The sequence below is a fragment of the Odocoileus virginianus genome, chromosome 9, assembly GCF_023699985.2.
Source record: "Odocoileus virginianus isolate 20LAN1187 ecotype Illinois chromosome 9, Ovbor_1.2, whole genome shotgun sequence".
NCBI lineage: Eukaryota > Metazoa > Chordata > Mammalia > Artiodactyla > Cervidae > Odocoileus > Odocoileus virginianus.
This window is the reverse complement of record NC_069682.1, coordinates 22,764,143-22,778,351: the sequence shown is the minus strand read 5'-3', so window position 1 is coordinate 22,778,351 and position 14,209 is coordinate 22,764,143. Positions and strand designations below refer to the sequence as shown.

Here is a 14,209-nt window from a genome sequence, read left to right as displayed (position 1 = left end):
TCTCAAAATACACAAGAGGAGAACAGACAGCTAGACATTAGGCAGTTAAAGTGGCGAGACCAGAAATGTCACATTCCAAACTGTGGAAGACAAGATGTCCCTTTGCAGGACCCAACAGAGAACAGGAAGTGAAATGGGACACCTGGCTTCGGGGCTACTGACCAAAGCGAAGTTATTTTTATCACTTGGAAGACACTGCTGCTGGAAGCACTGTTTCCCAGGCACGGATGCGGTACGTGTCCAGCCTGCCCCGATATATGTCACAGCTTCGGAGAATCACTCCTGCTGAAGGACGTCACTGCCGGCTAGCCATTAAGACACCCCGAGTGGCCAGAGAGGTGGTTTTAAACACCAGGCTAAGGACTTGGGAGTTTTGGAGAGAATTCACAGATGTAGGCGTTTCTTACTCTTCCATTATTATTTTTTGGGGAATCCACATCGCTGGAAAGAGGAGGCTGTTCAGTTTTCTATTGAGGCATTCAGCTTGGGGGCAAAATGCTTCTCTATTTCAACTCCTTAAGATTCCAGAAGGCTCAAGTGCCACTGAGGGTTGTGAAATAGCAAGAATGGAACAGCCATACCCAAAGCCGCAAATTACCAGTGCATTGGGGAAGTCAAATTATGTAGTGACCATCTATGAAGACTGAACTTCCAAGTGGGTTGTGGTGGGTCTTCACAGTAGAAAGGGCACATTAGTAATGTTGACACTGATACCACCTAGCACTGTTTGAAGGGTGATCAAGTAGCTGCTATTCTTAAAACAAACACACAAAAACCAGATATTGTTTTCCCAGGATAGGTATCAGCTGGTTAGCCAGAGTAAAAAAAAAATTTTCTAAGAAAATCTTATATGAGATTACTGTTGTTCACTCATTCTTGTCCAACTCTTTGTGACCCCATGAGCCACAGCACGCCAGGCTTCCCTGTCCTTCACTGTCTCCTGGAGTTTGCTCAAATTCATCACCATTGAGTCGGTGATGCTATCTAACCATCTCATCCATTGTTACCCACTTCTCCTCCTGCCTTCAATCTTTCCCAGCATCAGGGTCTTTTCCAATGAGTCGGCTCTTCTCATCAGGTGTCAGCAAAGTGATTTCTCTGCTTTTTAATATGCTCTCTAGGTTAGTCATAGCTTTTCTTCCAAGGAGCAAGGATCTTTTAATTTCACGGCTGCAGTCACCATCCACAATGACTTTGGAGCCCAAGAAAATGAAGTCTATCACTGTTTCCATTATTTCCCTATCTATTTGCCATGAAGTGATGGGACTGGATGCCATGATCTTAGTTTTTTGACTGTTGAGTAAGAGAGTATATCAACTGGAATTTGGAGATAATTTTTTTTTAATTTCATCATTAGACTAGGACCATTGGTACAATACTCTCTGTGCTTTATTTTCTTTTTTGGAATGATCTCTTTCTTTCCCATCTAGATGTTGAAGACTTCTAAACATGTCCCAAACATGTCCTTCCAGAGCACAGTCTCCGCTGAGCCCCAGAGCTGTATTTCCAGCTGCCTAGTGGATGCTCCATGGGCTCCACATGCATGTCCAGGCAGAACTATGGCATCCAGTCAATCTCCCCGTAATCCCACCTGCTCTCCTTCCTGGAATGGCATCACCACTCATCCAAGTAGATGTAATCATCCTACCTGTAAGGTGTCTCTCTAATGTGGTGGTCCCCTGCCCATCACAAATGTTTCTACTGTTTAATTTTATTTTATAAAGACTGATTTAGTACTGACTGTGTCTAAGAACTTTCTAAGACTTTCATCCTTTTTTGCCTTCCATCACCAAGAACCTACAGACCAGTCACCCTCACCTCCCATTTGCTCTTCCTAAGGCAGTCAAAGTAGCTGCACTAAAATACAAATCTCATCACAGCACTTTCAGACTCTAAGCTCCTGAAATTCCTTGTTTTCTGTGCTTCTTAGCATGGCCCATAATGGCCTTTATTACCTGCTTGTCACTTGTTCTTCACATGCCCCATGAAGCTTACATTGCAGCCGTAACAAACTAGGCACCTGACCTCACCTTGTGTTTCCCTCTGCTGGTGAGGGTTTTCTCTACCTCCCCCACTGCCCTGCAAGTTTAAACCAGAAATAAGGAAGTTTACCAAGAGAAGCATTTCCCAGCCTGGAGAACCCTAAAGGAAAATAAAACCCCAAGTGGACCTAAAACCCAACCCCAAGTGAAAACAGAACAGTTCAACAGAATGGAAAACAGTTGGGTGACTTTCTTAACCATATGGCCAGGCCCAAAAAATAAAACACAAGAACCTAATATAAAATAACAAATGATGAAGCAATGACAAACTGGAATACTTTATCCGTGCAAAAAGGAAATGTGGAGGAATTACACAGCTGTAGTCACAGAAGCAGCTGTTGAGTCAGCCAACTAGGGGAAAGACAGGCATGGAAATCAGAGATGGGTGATTTATGCTAATTGACTTATATTTGGTCTGAGTCCTCTCTATTTTGTATTTCTAAACCTCTTGTCAGCATCATTTCAAGTTCTACCCATTTCCAGCAAGTTTCATACAGCATTTTTTTCCAACTGTCTCTTCTCTGCTTTTACAGATGATGATGAAAAAGGAGATGAAAATGCAAGTGAACCCACAGGCCACTTCCCAAAACTCCCACGTATGCACATTCCATTAACTCAAACACAAGTGTCAGGGGTTCTGTGAGTGAGAACTTCTCAGATTAAGTGGAGAACACAAGACAACCAAGACAAACACGTGACCTGGACTTCCAGGACTCACAGTTTGGAAGACTTGAAGCCAACAGTCTGGGATGACCACCAGGCACTTCAAACACAGTGCATCTAACACCCAACTTGGGTTTGTCCTTCAAATTTGAACCTCCTAAGACCTTCCCCAGGTCACTCAGTGAAAACAGGAATCTTGCAGCTGCTAAAAACCAGACCTTGCTTGTGATGACTCTTGACTTCCCTCCCTCTGATGGGCCTCTGCAATGAGACCAAGAGCAAACCTCGTCACCTCCAAGAACCAGGATCTGACTGCTTCTCACCCCTCAAGCCACACCCCTGTCATAGCCCGTGTCCTCTCCTCTTCAGAAGCCTCCTCGTGGGTCTTCCTGCTTCTACAGGTTACTCTCCAGGGGGTCAAACTCAATCTTTAAAAAAAAAAAAATGTATGTAGGTCCTCCAGATGTCCAGTTCAGTTCAGTTCAGTTCAGCCGCTCAGTCGTGTCCGACTCTATTCGACCCCACGAATCGCGGCACGCCAGGCCTCCCTGTCCATCACCAACTCCCGGAGTTCACTCAAACTCATGTCTATCGTGTCGGTGATGCCATCCAGCCATCTCATCCTCTGTCGTCCCCTTCTCCTCCTGCCCCCAATCCCTCCTGGCATCAGGGTCTTATCCAATGAGTCAACTCTTCGCATGAGGTAGCCAAATGTCCAGACATCTCCTCAACTAAAAATTCAAGTCTTTACCACGCCTGCTTAACTACTGACTTTGCCCAGGTCTGTCTTTAGACCCGCCCCCAACACCCCTCCCCTGGCCACACCCTTCCCCTAGCCACACCCCCCCTGGCCACACCCTCCCCTGGCCACACCCTTCCCCTAGCCACACCAGCCACAGAGACCCCCTGCGCCCTGATCCTCAGACCCCGCCCCGCTGCGAGGGTTCTTCCTCTAAACAGTATCCTCCTGATGGCTTCCTGCCCTCCTTCCTCCTTGGACTCTGCTCAGACTACCCCTTCATTCAAAACTCCTCTATAAAAAGCACCCGGGAATTCCCTGGCAGTCCAGTGGTTAAGACTCCACACCTGCACTGCAGGAGGCGTGGGATCCATCCCTGGAGGGGAGAACTAAGATCCCACATGCCATGCAACACCGCCAAAAAGCATAAAAATAAATTTAAAAACTTAAAAAGCGCCCCACGTCTCTCCATTTCCCTTATCTCACCTTATTTTTCTACACAGCCCTTCCACCACAGGCCACTTCTGAGACCTGTACCCCTCTTCTCTGGAAAGTCAGTGCTAAGAGGGTGGGTCCTTCTCCCCCTTACCACTGTGCTTGCACACCTGTACCGCAGGACGTGACCGGCCCTTATCAAACACAGGCTGAGCAAGTGAAAGGGCATGAGAGAAGGAGATACGCACATAAGAAATGAAATGCCAGGTCAAAGGTAGTTCATTTAGGTAGAGACTCTATACTAAAAGAAGAGTCATTTGCCTTCTCTGAAAGTTTCTGTTAAAACAATGCCCTTCTCTCTCTGTAGGATTCCGTTTTAAAAAGTCAATTTGCATGCAACTCTGTGAAGAGCTAGGGCAGAAGCGAAGCCTACTTGATTCCCCGCTCAAAGCACACTGTGTAGTGACTGACAAGGATCATTATTAGACACAGGAGAGCAAAACAGCAACTGGTCATCGCCTGCTCTCATGGAGTCTCTAATGTATAACATTCGGGATGACAGCATGAATATAAAAGACTGAACGTGGAAGTTTTGCTGCCATTTTTGTAAGCAAAAGACTTCGTGTAATTCAGAAAAGGGCAAACTACTTTCCACCTAGAGTGATCGTGAACCTAGCTAGGTTCAGCATGTGGAGACAGCTGGACTTTGGGGAGAGGTAACCTGGAGAATCCCATGGACAGAGGAGCCTGGGCGGGTTACTGTCCATAAGGTCACAAAGAGTCATACATGACTGAAGCGACTTAGCATGCACGCACGCACAGAGAGAAGACCTAGGACTCTTTGAGATTTGAAGTGGAAGACATCTGCAACACCAAGGGCAGAGCTGGGCATGACTGTGGCAATCTGGTGCAGACTGCAATTAAATGCCAATTTTTCAGATACTGAAGACCTTGGTTTGAAGTCACTTTCAATATGCTTTATAATCAATTTATATTTTTTAAAAAGGAGATGTAAAAGGTTAATACCCTTAATATTAAATGCTTCAGGAAATGTTCTAGTCATTTTTAAGGCTTTTTGGGGGTGTCCTTAACACTTCATTTTTTAGTTCATTATGAAAATGTCACTGATACAAAAATAATGACCTGGGTCTAACTTTAATATGCCAAGACCAAAGAGAAATGTCAGAGTGGAGGGTATTATCTGCCCCAGATGCACTGAATTTTACTGAGATGCCAAAGCTTAGAAGCAGCATTAAGAAGGTATATACTGCCCAAGATGCAGACAAGGGTTAAAGGAACCAGGCATGAATTGCTAAGACCAGCCTTGGTAACAGGACTGGAGAGGGATATATTTATATCACACTTAGCCAAAGCCAATCCTGACAAACACATGATCAGAAGGAACCTGTGTGAAAACATTGTTACAAGAGAATCAAGAGGTGAAGAAGGGAAAAATAAGCAGGTCATAAAGGTCAGAATAGACTCAAGGGCCATGTGGTCACTTTTCTAAGGATTAACATTTAACTTTCAAAAGAAATCTGAAATTATCCCTCCCAAAGTGAACTGACTAAGCAGCCAACTCTTTGCACTACAAAGTAGGGGATTCCTTTCATTACTATCACTTAAAAGAAATTTTAATGAAAAATAGTTACTCACATTGTCTCCATTAATCCTGCCTCCGCCCAGGACACGGTGGAGGAGGGGAATAGGCAACAAAGCATCCCTATTAGCATAGTCTTAGTGATTCCCCAAGTGGCTCAGTGGTAAAGAATCAGCCTGCAATGCAGGAGACTCTAGTTCGATTCCTGGGTTGGGAAGATCCCCTGGAGAAGGGATAGGCTACCCACTCCAGTATTCTGCAGGAGAAGCGGGTTTGATTCCTGGGTCAAGAAGATCCCCCGGAGTAGGAAATGGCAATGTACTCCAGTATTCTTGCCTGGAAAATCCCATGGATAGAGGAGCACTACAGTCCAATGGGGGTTGCAAGACCTGAACATGACTGAGCATGCACATGTGATCTCCAAAGTAAAAGTGAAACCACTCTTTATTAAAAAGATCCGGGCCACAGGAAGTCCTTTCTTCTCATATCTGAAATGAAATAAACTAGGAAAGAATCTATAGGTAAAGTTGTTGCTGGATCCAATCTTGCCGGGGTTCTGAGGGCACAAAGAGAAGGAAAACAGGAATGGCTTGATGAGGGAGGGAAGTTGAGTGGAGGGAGACTTAATTCTAGGATGAGATGGTTAGATAGCATCACCGATTCAATGGACATGAGTTTGAGCAAACTCCAAGCGATAGTGAAGGACAGGGAAGCCTGGTGTGCTATAGTTCATGGGGTTGCAAAGAGTCAGACAGGACTTAGCGACTGAACGACAATAACAAGGAGCTGACAGATGGAATCCAGAGAGAAAGGCCCTGGCGCTGCAGGACAGAACTGGGCACCACGTGGGCTCTGGGAAGAGTGAGGGGGATCAACAGGAAGAGAGTGCCTGGGGAAATACCTTTTCTCATCTCCTCTTCCTTCAAAAAATTGTAGTGACTACTAAAAACAGAAACAATGAACATGTGTCAAAAACGCTTAAGCTGCCACGGGGAAGTCATTGACTTGCCAGAGAGACTCTAGGGAGTATAGATGTTTGGTGGAATTTCATAGAAGGGTCCCTTTGGGGAGAAAAAAGAGTCCAGAAGTATTCAGAAGGACAGTGTGGTTCAAGTCGGGAGTTTTACCTGCAATTGAGTATGGGTGTTGAAATAACTTAAAATCCCGAATTTTGGAGTCTTGACCCAGTCCAGCCCTGGGGAATCACAGAAAGCTCAGCCAAACTCGGTGGAAGCCAGTGTTGTCGCTTGTCTATTTGCCATTTTCAGAGTCACATTGTTGCAGGGAGAAAACCAATTCTGACTCCATGTTGGAAACTATTTCTTTGACTTGCTTTTCATTGCCTTTATGATTATAATCATACTCAGTGGCTTGCCTGGAGGACCCTGCCCCTCTGCTTGACCGTAAGTGTCTTTGTTTAGTTCAGGGAGAGATGATTTGTCCCTGCCCACCTGTGAATATTAGAGATTACCACACCTCTTCTGAAGGTTGGACATTTCTCTTGCAGATGTTTTTGCCAGACTGAAGACCCTTTCCCTTTACTTCCCCACTGTCCTCTCCATCTCTATTCTGCCTTCTGACTTTAGTTCCTCATTGTTTTTAGTTCTCTCGCTTCCCCAGTAGCTCAGCTGGTAAAGAATCCACCTTCAATGCAGGAGATCCTGGTTCGATTCTTGGGTCAGGAAGATCCTCTGGAGACACGATAGGCTACTCACTCCAGTATTGTTGGGCTTCCCTGGTGGCTTAGCTGGTAAAGAATCTGCCTGCAATGAGGGAGACCTGGATTTGATCCCCTGTAGAAGGGAACAGCTACTCACTCATATTCTGGCCTGAAGAATTCACAGCCCATGGGGTTGCAAAGAGTTGGACACGACTGAATGACTTTCACTTTCACTTTTTTCTTTCTCTCTGATCTGTAAAAGAACCTGGCATCCAGACTCCAATTAGATGGTTATTGTGAGGTACTAGCCTGCCATCTTCTCTGTCTGCTGGCTTCCTGATTAAAGTCTCTTCCTTGCCTCAACACTTAGTCTGTCCGATTCACTGGCCTGTTGTGTGGAGAGCAGAACAAGCTTGGACTCGGTAACATGACATTGGGATTATTATACATATTATCTACAATTTTTAACATCTTTGTATCTCTCTGCCAGGTTCTTTAACGTCATTATCTCTAATATTCACTCTTGACCCTGTAAGGATACCCAGAAGCCTGACTTCTGGAGGGTGACCAAGGCCACCCAGTAATAAGAGGCAGGGAATAGCATGGCACTCAAACTAGGGCACCTCCGAGTCCAAGCTCTGTCTTTTCCTCCCAACACATGCTTTCCACGCAGCACCCCAAACCCTGCTTCTCTGTGGGCGCTGACTCTTCCTACTCCCTCACTCTGACGGAGCCTTTACCATCTCTAGACGAGAGCTAATGAGCTGTCTTTGTCAGGCAGGTTCTCAAATCTATCATACCTCTTTTTATATCCAGAGATATAATTAATAAAAAAACTTGCCTAGTCACATACATTTTCAAAAAATCAACATAATATCCTAATTACATAAAGAAGACATAAAAGAGAAATTTATAACAAATCAGATACACTTCAATATGTAAATGCTCAAGTACAACTGCCTCAGCAGAAGGCAGAAGCAGGAGGTGGGACTTCTGGTGGTCCAGTGGTTAAGACGCTGTACTTTCAATGCAGGGGACACAGGTTCGATTCCTGGTCAAGGAATTAGGATCCCACATGCCATGTGAGCAAAACTAAAATAATAAATTTAAAAAAAAAAATAGAAAGAGGATGCTGGTCCCTCTACATGAGACCAGTATCAACTCAATAGCTACCCATGCAGCTGATAGGAGCAGTGACATGATCTTTCTGAAATAAACATATAATAAAGTTCTAAATAAAACAAAGAATAATATCTTCTTGATTAATATAGTGGTTGCATTTCTTTTTCTGAATTTTTTTTTTGTTTTAAATAGTGGCTGCATTTCTGGAAAATTCAGCATGTATTTAAAGTGCTTTTTGTATACATATGTATACAAATATATAATGCTTTATATGTATACATATATAAACATTTTACATTAAAATATTTATTTATATGAAACATAAAATACAAAATTTAAAAATTATATAAAATAGGTTTAGATTTTAGTGATATAAACACTATTTCACCACCCTCCCATAATGTCTGGCTGGTATGTTCTGAAGTCATGGCCTTACAGGGCTCAACTCTCACAGTGTGAGACACTCCAGGCGCCGCAGGGCATCTAGCATTGCTGGCTGGTGCTCTTGCAGATGACCCCCCTGGTAGTTGTGACAAGCAATATGGCACAGCGGGCGGTGCTTTCCACTGCTCTAAGCCATAGACAATATTCCTCCTTACTTCACAAGTTTCTCCCAGATCTTCATGGGTCCCCAGGCAGCTAAGGATACTTTAATATCACTTTCTTCAGTGCTTTAAAAATTCCAATGTATCATATTGTCATCTATCTCCTCCCATGGTTATCAGCAAATATGTGTGACAAGGATCACTCCGTTTTTGACACAGTGACAGAGAACAGCCCCTTGGACTTTGGCTGTTCCTAACTTGCTCCTGAAGAAACAGCTGCCAGGATGACACCACGATACACACCATACGGGTGCTTATTTCCAGATGTGAGCAATTATTTTTTGCACATAATCTATATTTAGACCCACCTAGTAAACTTTCTATACTCATCTACCTAAGGCCACTACTGCCCTAAAAGGGGATTTTTTAAATAATAAAACAAAAAACCCAAACAACTACCAAAGTGACCTGCAAGTAACAAATCAAAGATTTTAAGAAGAGAAGAGGGTCCCCATGATTTAAGATTAAAAATGGTCACAGAAAAATAACGCCTGCTGGGTGACATTTTCGATACTCGATTATGAGATCATCTTTCCATAAGCCAATAGAACAGCCTCAGCTTTTAATGCCACTCAGTCATTAACAACTATCCCTGCTTCACACCAGGGTCTGTGCAATGTAACCGAGCAGAACTTGACATTTTACGTGTGCTGGAATCATGGGGCGGGGGAGGGGGCACGTCAAAATTGGGCTCATTGGATCTGGGATGAGGACTGAGAGCCTGGATTTTGAAGAAGCTCCCAGGTGTGGTTGACGCTGCTGGTCAGCACACCACATTCTGAGTAACAAGGTACTTTAGGGAATCAAATAATTAAATTAAACAGGGACCCTGCCTTCAGAGAACTTCTTAGGTCAGGAGACAGGTATACATATGTATACACACAAATACCTTCCAAGTAAACAGAACAGCTACCTACTCTAAGTGCCATACAACAGATAAAATGCTATTCAAAGTCAAAGGAGGGGGATTTCCCTGGTGGTCCAGGAGCTAAGACTCCAAGCTCCCCAGGCAGGGGGCCTGGGTTCTATCCCTGGTCAGGGAACTAGACCCCACATGCTGCAACTGAAGATCCTGCATGCCACAATGAAGAGCGAAGATTTCTCATGCTGCAACTAAGATCTGATGCAGCCAAGTAAATACATAATTTTTTTTGTAAAGAAAAGTGAAAGGATGATTCTCAGGGGCGGCTGGGTATCTCAGTAGAGATGGTGAGCAAGGTGGCATTTAGGCTGGTTTCTCAGTAGACATAAGCTTGGGCATGTGGCCACAGGGAAGATAGAGTTGGCAGAGAGAATAAGTCTAACCAAGAGACAGCATCAAGAAGTGTGGCGTGAGGAAGGAGGTGAGGAAGGAGAAGAGAGGTCCCTTCCCTGTTGGGAGGGAATGACTACAGGAGGTGTGAATAAAATGGTGGAACCCGGGGTTGGGAAGCTAGCTTAAGAGAAGACTGGGAAAGACCCAGGACACTCAGTCAGGAAATCTAGAGCTGAGCTTACGACAACTATCTACAGAGCAGTGGGAGGGATGGATGAAGAGGATGAAGAGCAGGAAGAGAAACAGAGGCTCCGGACCACAGAAGAGGCTACTGAAATGGTCATGAGAACATTCAGGAAGGTCTGAAATAGAGACGGTCATAAATCTTTGAAAAGAAAAAAAATGCTGAGCCATTTATATCTGCATTTCCTATATCAGGCTTTCCTTTGAATAATGATCTACCTTCTCGCAATCTGACAAGCAAAGTGACAAGCATTTCTTAAAAGGTTTGGGAAAAATAGATATGTGAATTAAAAGTTATAAGACGATGCTCTTGGAGCACTCGGTCCTGTGTTACATTAGAAATAACTAAGAAATGCTGTCATTTTCCCCCCCAGAGACTTAAGATTTAAGTTTGCTATTAACGAATAATGTCCCACCTAACACAAAATACTCGGCCATTTTTCATCCTCAGAAGAGGTGGATGCACTGTGATTAACCACATTTTCCCTGACTCTGATGCCTGGCTCTGTGTCAGTTTTAGGTCACCTGAGAAAGAGATGTATTTCCAGAGAAAAGGGTCTGGCTTTGAAAAAGAGTAAGAGGCTGCCTCCAAAACATTAATTTACAGAGTGGGAGGATTCAAGGTTGTTCCAAGGTGGAAAATATTATAACTTGAAATCCCCCAATTACCACATTATTTGGCTCAGTCTTGTGATTTAACACTCTGATAATGGGGGCTTCCCTGGTGGCTCAGCGGTAAAGAATCTGCCTGCCAATGCAGGAGACTTGGATTCAATCCCTGAGTCGGAAGATCCCCTGGCAAAGGAAACAACAACCCACTCCAGTATTCTTGCCTGGATAATCCCATGGACAGAGGAGCCTGGCTGGCTACAGACCATGGGGTCGCAAAAGAGTTGGACACGACTTGACTTAGCGACTAAACAACAATGTGGACAATGCCCAAACTGTGTCTACCTTTTGGATCTTAAAGTTTCTGATCACTGACTCTTTTCCTCTCTCAGCAAGACACAGCAGAAACCTCTGAGATGTGCAGCAGACTGAACAGATATCTTAAAGGTTTCCATGTTCCTTTCTGAATCCTGATTAAGTTTGCATTCTTCTAAAGAATAATTTTGCTCTGAAGAAGTTTGCAGAATTGTACAGGGCAGCAGAACTATGTTCTGTTAAGGAGACTGATACACTGACTACACTTCTGTTTACAAAATATATATTGTCTCTTTTCTCCTCAGCATGAGAGTACCTAACTGCCATTAATTTGCCTAATGGAAGCAACAAATGACACACCCCTCGATAACAGAAAATGTGTCATATCAGTGTTCAGTCTCCATCTCACTGACATTTTTTTTTTAAATGGACTCTTTGACTATTAAAAGAAATCTTTATCTATACCGACAATTGCACTAAGAACTTTAATGGATGCAAACTAGTGGAGGGAAAGTGTGAAATGTACATGAAATAGGAGGAAACTGTCTGGACCAAACTAGGAGAAATGAAGCCCCAAGGTGGGCTGTCCCACCGCCTCCCCCCTTGGGGGGAGGGGACTTCAGCAAGGACAGATGTGGGGACACCCATGCCAGGTGCTAGCAATGCTACTTAAATAGCCCCTGCATGGTCTTCTCTGTCCCAGATGTGAGTTTCATTCATGGGCACCATGGTGACTCTGGCAGATAAACTTCCGGTAGAGAGAAGCTATTAATTGAAAACACTGTTGATAATGCAGTTGATGGAAGAGCAGACGACAGGGGGAACTTCAGAGGTTGAAGCTCACCCACAAGACATCCTGAACCTTGAAGCCCCACAGCTCATGCTTGGGTTGGAGATCCACAATGGAAATTTTTAAGCTGAGCCCCTCTAATCCTGACGGCTGCAAGCCCAATAAACACACCTGGTGACAAGTTAGGAGGAGAGTCCCTGAGCATTTGTGACATTTCCTCGGTGTACCATGAAAGATGTTGGGTGCTTTCTTCTGATGCATGAGAGGGAGGGGAGAAAACGGCAGGGAGATGGGTGGTTAAGTTCACGGCAGAGAAGGCAAGACAGTTAATTTAGCTACCAAGGTTAAAAAACACTTTCTGAGCTTACATTTAGATGTATTTTGAAGAGCAATTCGTAGCAAGCAGAAGTCAGATTTCTGGTTCATAGGCTGCTGCAACTAAATCCTAGATGTCTGTATATTTCTAGTGAGTGAGTGAAAGTCGCTCAGTCCTGTCTGACTTTGTGACCCCAGGGTCTGTCCATGGATTCTCCAAGCAAGAACACTGGAGTAGATTGCCAATCCCTTCTCCAGGGGATCTTCCTGACCAGGGATCAAATCTGTGCCCCCTGCAGTGGAAATGTGGAGATTTAACCACTGGATCATCAGGGAAACCCCAGACCAACTTTTTTGTTTGTTTCTTCTTAAACCCAAAGATACCCTGTATCCCCTCGTCACCCTCAGTGAAGACCTTCCAGAAGTGGTCACAATAAGGCAGTGACTCCCCACACAGAAAGCAACACCCTAAATTTTAGCTTGACTCAGACTTGGATCTCGTCAAACAGTCCACCTCAACCACGACCTGGGAGTTCTTCCTTATTAGCGAGACAGAGCAGTGTGAACAGTTTCCTCATTTTTGGAGTCGGCACGTGTAATTCTGCAATAGATTATCAGCCCACCATGAACAGTCTGGGACAAATTCCACCAGGGTTTAAAAAGTTAACAGAGTACGTTTAACTCTAGATGAACTATACAGACACCCACTGCCTTCCCACCCTTCCCTCTAACTTGGTCACAGTTTGTGGAACAAACATCTTTGACTTCCTCTGGCCCCAGAACCACAAGGTCTTGGGGAAAGTTGGCTTGACCAACCTGAGCTGCCAGGGTAGAGGAAAGTGAACTTGGATGGGCAGAGTGTGCAGCTGGAGGAATACATGGGTGATACAGAGCTCCAGGTTATTGGTCCATATGGATCCAATACAGTGCTTCCTGGGCCCAGATTCTGGAGTTTTCCATCAGTTAACCAATTTCCACAGCAAACTGTTGTGCTCATTTAGCCTTCATTCTAAACTACATCAGCTCAATCCTTTGGTTTTTTTCTTTTTTTTCCCATAGCATCATAATAATCCCTTTTATAGTTTCATTCTCACACATGCCTTGCTTAATTCTCCCATGAGCCTTTCCTGATTAGACAAGAGCCAGAGGTCTCATCGGAGAGGGAAATGGCAACCCACTCCAGTATTCTTACCTGGAGAATCCCAGGGACAGGGGAGCCTGGTGGGCTGCTGTCTATGGGGTCGCACAGAGTTGGACACGACTGAAGTGACTTAGCAGCAGCAGAGGTCTCATCAACGCATGTGTCCATGACAAACCTGGACAAACTGTTTCACATGCTACTGAATGCCTGAGCCACTACATAAAACCCCTCCAACGTCACTTCATTACACTTTGGGATATAAATGTGGGCCAAGACACAGGGACACATGTTAACTAAGATTCACCTAAAGCCCCGTGTATAATTTCACCTGCAGCACATGAACCTAAAGTCTTCAATCTTAAGACTCTGAGAATCCCTTGTATTTTAGTCATAGCTCCTAATTTTAAAAAATCTGATCCTTCGTAGGACTCTTTTTCAAATGGGGGATAGGAAAGCAAAAGGAAATGGGTTAATATTAACACTGTGGTAGTACATAAACACTGCAGTTTGACCAAAAACATACTTCTGATAAAAGTTTATGAGTGGATGGGTACAGAAATGTCACTGTCCCCAAAGACTGCCTTACAAGTGTCCCCACATGCCAAGCAAAAATGGGAGGAACAGAAGTGGGATGTTTGATCAAATTTTCTAAGATAAAAGCTGGTGTGAACTTCC

General features: G+C 44.2%; 1 protein-coding gene across 15 annotated transcripts in view; it reads right to left on the bottom strand.

Moving 5' to 3' along the window:
- Window positions 1-14,209, bottom strand: part of KIAA1217 (KIAA1217 ortholog) — a 521,587-nt gene that overhangs the window by 239,843 nt on the left and 267,535 nt on the right. The gene's annotated exons all lie outside the window — the stretch shown is intronic.